We start from the raw sequence: 8,218 nt of genomic DNA on the forward strand, positions 1-8,218 counted from the left end.
CTGGGTTTGAGTCGTTCAATCAGTTGCGTGACAGCTCGGCTACTGTGGAGTATAATATATCTAATATATATATAATATATATATATATATATATAATAAATATTAATATATAGATGTTACTCATGGATAAGGGTGTTAGGCTACTGTATGAATGAGCACTTTAGAGATATATATACATATATATATGGCTGGTCTTGTATACTCAGGAAAGATTGTGAAAATGGACAGATTTAGCCGGAGTAGTGGCTTAATTGAATATTGGCAACATTTCTGTGGTTTTTACATGGTTTGAATTTGGTTGTGGCCCCATGGGGCTTTATAGAACCATGATAGAGAAAGATCAAGAGGTGAATTTGTGCATTATACTTTGTCAATTAAAGCAAGCCAGCCAGCCTTGAGGGCTGCGCTGTTTTGTTTTTTCACATCGCCCACTGCAGCTCTGCAATAACCAGCCTAGTTCAAATGAACGAAATGACTCAAAAAAAGTTCATTAGTTCATTTTAATGAACGGGATTTGAAGATTCGAGACCGTCAAAAGAGTCACTTTTCCCATCACTAAAGTGAAGATGACATGGAGCAAATATTTGCAGAGTGGATGTGACCGTTCCTTAAACGAGTCCTCCACTGATTTAGCATTGAACTCCTGAAACACTGCTCGGCTTGCGATGAACAGATTTAAAAGAAAAGGATCAAAAATCGATGCAGCACAACCGGAGATATTGTCTTTATTATTCTCCTTGGTGCCCATCAGATTAATGCCCATCAGAAGTTCTGAGAGCTGAAGGTGACATCTTCAAATGTCTGGATTTGTTTGACTAACTGTAAACTCAGTTTAATGATTCAGAGAAATGCAGCAAATTGTCCCTTGAGAAGCTGGCACCAGTGAATGTTACTTTCTTGATCCAAAAACTGAAACAATTGATCGATTATCAAAACTATTGACGTCAAGTCAACTAATTTTTCAGCTCTGGGGAAACAGCTACAGGAAGATCTACTAAATCTTTGAAAATATTCAATTGTTTGTACAAAACGGTGCAAAAGTGCATTTATTGCATGATTAAAACCTGCAAAAACAGCCAAATATGAACAGTTGTAGACAGTATAGTGCACACTGTTGTATGTACTGTAGTATGTGATTACATCTTTTCACCTTTCATGTGAACTTAAAAATAGAGCCTCCATCTGCTCCACATGTGAAAAACCACAAAATCCGATTTTGTGTGAACAGCAGAAGGTGATGCTGGGACATTCAGGTTAAGCTTCATCTGAGGTTTTCAGCCTGTAGAAGAACTTGTGTCACTGAGTTCAGTCCTGAATCATCAGTTATGAGTTGCAGGTTATGTGTCCATCGGAGACTCTGGCTGGTTCAGGTCAGTTTTCTTGCCTTAAGCGTTTACACTCTGTTCTCTCCCTGGATGCACCGGTGGCTCCATCGCTCACACAGATTCCATCCAAACATCATGAATTGTGTTTTAGGATTCAGGGCAATGTCCTGTTTCTAAGTTTCCAAAGATACCGAACAGGTCAGGGAAATTCTCCTAGATGTAAACACGTACACTCGTATCATCCAGGGTTTGAAAGTTTCAGTGAAAGTGTGATGTCTGTATGTGATCTCGGCTCCTAGAGAAAACTAGGAATGAAAATAATTCGTGACTGGCAACATGATGTAACGAGTGGCTCAATCCAGACCCCAGAGGCTTTTCAGCACTACTAAGGCTATGTTCAGACTGTAGGCCAAAGTGACCCGAATCCAACTTTTATTTTATATGTGACTCAGATCAGATCTTTTTATGACAATGTGAACAGACCGAGTCTGGAATCTGATCTTTTCCAGTTCGGATTTGGGCCACTTCCATGTGTGGTCCAAATTAAATGTGACCTAAGTCTGGACACTCAGTCTAGAGACTCTAGAGCAGCAGTTGTCACAGTTCTACTGTAGACAGAACCATGCTGAACGAACAGCCATTATAAACATGCGGCTCTCTTCGTCCTCTACCTCGCTATCATCTGCTCACAAATTCCCTTTCTTCCACCTGAAATTCACCGGACCGCGAGCTCTGTTCTGAGTTACGTGTATGCTACTTGTCCATGCGGACACAGTGGGGAGAGAGAGACTGTAACGTTAGTGAGTTGTGGGACAGATGTGTTGTACAGTGCCAGAACTGCAGAGTCCTAAACCTTCACTGTGGAATGGGGGTCAAACAGGGGTGCATCATCTGCCACCCACCTAGCCATCTTCACAGACACACCTTAAAATAAGAAGTACCTACATCATCTGCCACCCAACTAGCCATCTACACAGACCACCATAAAAGTCGGAAGTACCTCTCTTAAAAACAACCCCTACTGCGGCAGCCTTCTCTCCTCAAAAGCTGATGTCACTTCAGACTGTCACATATTGACGCTTGGTCAAGGCCCCAAGGCGCTTTTAACGCCCCGAGTTCCCATTTAGCGTATTTAGACATTTAAGGCTCATATGCAATGTCCAGTTAGACTTTTGAAACATCGCCATTTTGAAACGGCACGTTATTAAAGTTGGGAAATGTTGCAGTTTGGTTCGGTTTAGGCAACAAAACTACTTGGTTAAGGTTAGGAAAAGATCGTTGTTTGGGTTAAAATAACTATGTAGGTCAGTTAACACGCAAGTGAACGCAACTTACGCATTTTATGGAACTTGCCTAACTTAAATAAAAATAGTTAATGCTGACTTTTTGTTTCACACGGGACACGAACGCCGGCCTTCCGGTTCAAAGTCCGGGTCCTGGTCCTCCATCCACCCCAACCACCACCCGACATCTTTTCTGTTAAATATCACATACCTACCTTTACTGTCGAAAAACTGATGCTACAGGGCTTCCCCCACTGCGTTGAACTACAACGCTATAAGGATCCCCAGTGCGTTACAAACTGACGCTGATGGGTCTTGACCATGAGACAATGAGAACGGATTGGTGGAACCTACACCAGACTTGGACAGGGAACGAGTCTTTAAAGAACGAGACCTAAAGTCCCAAACAAAACCATAAACCACCTACAGCAGGGACCTGAGAGCCCTGGAACACCACCACAAAAAGATCCTTACGAAAGATTTTAAGGGATCAGCTGGGAGACCAGACGCACCAACATCAGCGTTCGGGAGGAAGCCGACAAATGCAGCACCACCTCCGATGGACAGGCCATGTCATCTGCATGTCACCAAAGTATGTGGATCTCAGATTAACCTCTATGGCCCACAAGTAAATGACCCAAAGGGAAGGTCAGCCATACTCGCCTCGAATGAGCACAGATGAGGATGATGATGATGTGTATGTGTGTGGGTGGGTTTTACGAATGTGGGGACATAAATCTGTCTACACAGTCACATTGTGGGGACTCGCTTTTGTCTGTGTGTTTGTATGAGCGCTACGCCAGGTTTCTGTTATTGACTCAATCAATCACACACCAACATAATAACAGCAGTACTGTGTGAAGCACCATGCGTCTCCTCTTGTCTGTTCAAACCTGTTCAAGTGGTGATTGACTTTAATTACTAACAGTGATGTGAGGAGCACAATAATAATCCCTCAGTCCCTCCACTACTGCTTCTTCTTCTCTCACCATCCATTTATATAACAGTACATAACCCTAGTGTGTGTGTGTGTGTGTGTGTGTGTACGTACGGCAGTGATGTAACATTAAACACAAGTTAGAATAAGAAAAGACGTTCATCCCACCCTTTGTCATTGGTTATTGAAAGTTTCTTTTAGAGCGTGTGTGAGTGGCGTCTTTTATTGTAGGGAGGCCTCTGATTGGACAGCCAGAAGAGGAAGGGTTAATCTCTGACCTCATGTCCATCAATCATTTGTATTGATCGTTTAGTGTGCGCGTGTGGGAGATGTGTTGTAATACGGAGAATTTGGAAAGATTTCAGACTGCTTTCAGTCTCTCTTTGTGTGAGAGAGATAATGAAGAACTTTGTTCAGTGGTTTAATATAATTGTTATTTTATGGAGTTTGACTTCACTTAATTACTTTAGATTCTGTTTAAATTTTCTTTTATGTCTACATTAATGTGCTGACTTTGTTATTCAATTCATGTTTGTATTAACACTGTCACATTTCTTATTTATTTACTTTGTTTGAATCACTGTACAGATCAGCAGGCTCAACGATCTACAATGTGTGCCCACCTTTATATAGATGCACCACTGACGGACACCAGTCAAGAGCAGTGTTGGACAGTAACCATTTTCCTATTAACTAACTATTAACATAACTATTTTCCCAGTAAATAGTTGTGTAACAGATTACTTTTCCAAAACAGTAATATTATTAGTTACTAATCCAAGTAACGCTGCGTTACTGAGTGCACCATCCTTGACGTGAATTCACTGGATCTTATGTTATTGAAGTCAGCTGTTAGCCGAAAAGCTAAAGGAAGAATGGAGAATGAGGGAGAGATTTTCTTTCCACAGCTGTCGCCATTATTGTGTCACAGTCTAAGATGCAAAGAACATTGTGCAGCAAAAAGCTTTCAACCGCGATTAATTCTACATTTAATTTATTGAAGCATCAGCTAAAGCAGCACTGCAACGTGAAACTTATAGAAAGAAACTCCGGCAGCTCCTGTCCATGATGCTGGGACTCGTCGGGAGTTAAGCAATGTAACGTTTTATAAAAATACTGAATGTTGCTCCTATAAATACATGTGCAGAAAAACAATAGTTCAAAAGTTGCAATTTATTTGCTTTATTTTTATTTTTTTATCCGGTGGTCGTAAAGAAACGTTATGTCTTGTAAAAACTATACTCCTTGCTGCTTTTATGAATATGATATTAGTTAGAAAGTCGGGAGAGACTGCTTTGTTTTGGGGAGGGGGGGTGGTAGTGAAGGTAATATAGTAACATAACGAGTAACTTAACTAATTACTTTATCACCCAGTAATAAGTAAAGTAATTACTTTATAAAGGAGTAATAAGTAACTAGTAACTTATTGCAATTTCTGAGTAACTTGAAGTCACGAATCTTATTGAAGTCTGAATTCAAGTTAGAAAGCACGCTTAGAAAGAGTACAGGAAATATACAGCAACTGAAACAGTGTTTAGAAAACACCTTTTACCCTTTAAATTGATTCTAAAAAGGTTAAATCTGCCCTTTCAAGTGGACTTTTCTCTCAGAAAGAGCCCTATTATTGTGATGGATATGTTCACATTCTTATCCTGAATGAGCTCTGACTTTGGTTATCACTTCTGTAAAGGCAGCTACTGTGAGAGTCAATAAATATCAACTGCATGAAAACAGCTTAATGGCGTTCAGGACGGCACCTGGTCCAGTGTACAGAACGTATGCGTGTGTGTGTGTTGTTAAAAGCAGCTGCTAGCTTGCGTGCCGTCACATGTTGGGAGGCTCAGTAATCTGTTAGCGATGTTGCTCGTTAAATATGCATGCAGCCGCGGCGACGCACCATCTTTAATTAAACAAAGAGAAATCCACTGTTATTGCAGCATGAATTCTTCATGATCGTTATGCTGCCAATTAACACCACGCGTCACACACGCAGACCCTGACAAGTCTCGGGCTAATGTGTGAGGATCTCCGGCAGTAAATTTTATTTTTAATCACAAAGACTGTCATCACATTTTTTTCCAACATCAGAGGGGAGAGGTGTTGGTGCGTGATAGAGGAGGTGGCAGCTGTAGTTTCAGTTAAACAGCAGGAAGAATCTCAGCACCTTTATTCCTTTACACCTTTTAGCTTTTACACCTGTGCACTGGTGATGAGCGTGTATCAAGGGAGCTTTTAAATAAACTCCATAGCAGAGAGAATTGTTATACTATTCAAAGTAGTTGTAGGATGATGACGTTGGTTGGACAGTAAAGTTTTTCTTTTTACTGCAAGTGTTGGTGGAGTTCTGACCTGTCAAGACTTTTTCCTTCTCCGTGCACCGTGGAAGAAGGTGACGTGCCAGAAATCTCTCATATATTGTTCAACGAAGTGGGGGAGGCCCTGTAGCGTCAGCTTTTGACGGTAAAGGCATGTATAAGATATTTAACAGAAAAGACTGAGTAAGGCGGTAGATGGAGGGCTGGAACCCAGACTTTGAACCAGGAGACCAGGGTTCAACATTAAATATTTTTATTTAAACAAACAATAAAACATGATCTTTTCCTGACCTTAACCGAGTAGTTTTGACCAAACTGCAACATTTCCCATCTTTAATAACTGTTACGGGTGTACGTAAAAGCTGGACCCAAAAGCATGACAGAGCCGGTTCACTGTTCACAATTCAAAGGGAGTTTATAGAGGAATAAACAGTTCAAAGGGGGGCGAGGGAGGGATGGTTGGACTGAAGCGGTGAGGGTGAAGCAGGCAGATCCGGGCGGTCTGTGAGAACGAGGGAGAATTCACAAGGATTAGTAGAAGCGAGGGAAAGTCACAAAAACAGGCTTACTACGAGTAGCAGGCCAAGGTTTGTACCACTGATTCTTACAGATACACAGACAATCTGGCAAATACTGGTGTGCTGGACCGGCTAGATAACAGACGGTTGATTGGGAACGAGGTGCAGGTGTGTAGAGACAGCGTGCAGGAGCCCAGCACGAGAGCCACGCCCACCTACAATTAAAGCAGACTCATAAGGGAAAACAGACAGACAGACATAAAAGGGTGGGAAACAGCAGAGAACAAAAGGAAAACAGAGGAGAGCGACCACTGGATATAACAATAACGTGCTGTTTCGAAATGGCGATGTTTGGAAACGCTAGAGTTTTACTTTGAAAGTCTACCCGGACGTTGCATATTTGTTGTTGCTAACTTGACCGCGGAGACTACACGTCTAAAAAGCGACGCTGAAGGGCCTTGACCAAGCGTCAAATATGTGACGAGTCGGAGGTGAGAATGTTTACACATACAAGGAATTTGCTTTGGTGATAAGGTGCTACACGCAGACAGACATACACAGATGTATGTGCGGACGTAACCAGGAAGCTTCCTTTATCCTTACTAGGAAGCTTTCACCTTTCACAGCGATGCTGGCGCAGAACTACGGCTTGAACCTTTCAGAAATATTCTGAATGTATACGGGAAACAGAAAAATAACCCTGCACCGCTGGACTGAGCTGAGTGTACCTGCAGGACATCAGATCAGCTGTAACCAATCACAACTGGAGGATTCAGAGTGTCCTCCACGCCGGGTTAAAGGTTGCCTCATTTGAAAAATCTTCCGCATATTTCCTCCTGTAGTATTTACTAATTAGCGGATTCTTCTTCTTCTTCTTATGCTGCCTGCCAGTTTGAGTTTTTTCACTTTGCAGTATCGACTCCCAACTCCAGCGCTTCAGAACCGAAATTGGACTTATTATTGGACTTACCTTCAGCTATTAATTAGAACTGTAATTTCTGTAATTATTTCCCACCTGCAGCTCTTGTGTCAGCCCCAGCTGTCTGCGGAGGAGAGCGTCTCTGTGAATAGACCTTCCCTGTGCACTGATGAGCCGAAACATCCGACGTGAGAAAAGAGCAGGTGTCAATAATAACATTAATGATCGCTCCGTTCCTTTTAGACAAAATAAATCAGAAGCAGCCTATTCACTGTGCTTTCCCTTTAAGAAGTAAAAGATTTAAGGGACTAGATAGAATGATATAAATCTTTCTCTCATATCTTCTTTATTCACCTTCTTTCCTCGCTGTGAGGACTTTGTCCCATTACCTGCTCCTACAGTGCCAAATGATTGACTCCCTCTGTTTATCCACTTTAATCTGCCAGGCCTGCTGAATCAATGTTAATGTGTTTTATGAAATGTTAACTCGCTGCAAAAGCTGCTCTTCCTGATTAAATATTGACAGAGAGGCATCATGCTTTGGTGGGTTTCTGAATGCATCGATCTCACCTGAGCCTTGTACCTGCGCCAAATCCCAACAGAACAGTTATAATGTTGGTAATGAGGCTTTTCCTACTTCCAGCTTCTGACCGTCAACAAACAAAATAATATTTTCCCACCTTGTGTTTCATTAGTGGTGTAACGGATCACAAAACTCACAGTTTGGATGATATCGTGGTTTTGAGTCACGGATCGGATCATTTCATAGATCAGCAAAAAGAAAAAGTTAGGATTTAAAGTACTTTTAAAATTGGCTCTGATGTAGTCCCGCCCACAGCACTACCTGATTGGTTACACGTTCCGGCCTAAAAACACTGAAGGCTGCTGTGAGCAGAGAGACCAAACGGCAACAGTGAGCGA

The 8,218-nt window shown here is 41.8% G+C and overlaps 2 long non-coding RNA genes across 2 annotated transcripts; one reads left to right on the plus strand and one right to left on the minus strand.

Annotated features, from left to right (window-relative positions):
* Positions 1-6,176: 6,176 nt before the first annotated feature.
* On the minus strand, positions 6,177-6,581 carry LOC119888930. The gene is made up of 2 exons (XR_005441974.1): positions 6,469-6,581; positions 6,177-6,362 (listed from the first exon to the last, which is right to left on the minus strand). It is a non-coding gene; the product is annotated as an uncharacterized LOC119888930 (long non-coding RNA).
* Positions 6,576-7,828, plus strand: LOC119888929. The gene is made up of 3 exons (XR_005441973.1): positions 6,576-6,869; positions 6,985-7,178; positions 7,400-7,828. It is a non-coding gene; the product is annotated as an uncharacterized LOC119888929 (long non-coding RNA).
* The last annotated feature ends 390 nt before the right edge of the window (positions 7,829-8,218 follow it).

This window comes from Micropterus salmoides, unplaced genomic scaffold (genome assembly GCF_014851395.1).
Source record: "Micropterus salmoides isolate LMB-PRFRI ecotype aquatic unplaced genomic scaffold, ASM1485139v1 Ms_hic_scaffold_5, whole genome shotgun sequence".
Classification (NCBI taxonomy): domain Eukaryota; kingdom Metazoa; phylum Chordata; class Actinopteri; order Centrarchiformes; family Centrarchidae; genus Micropterus; species Micropterus salmoides.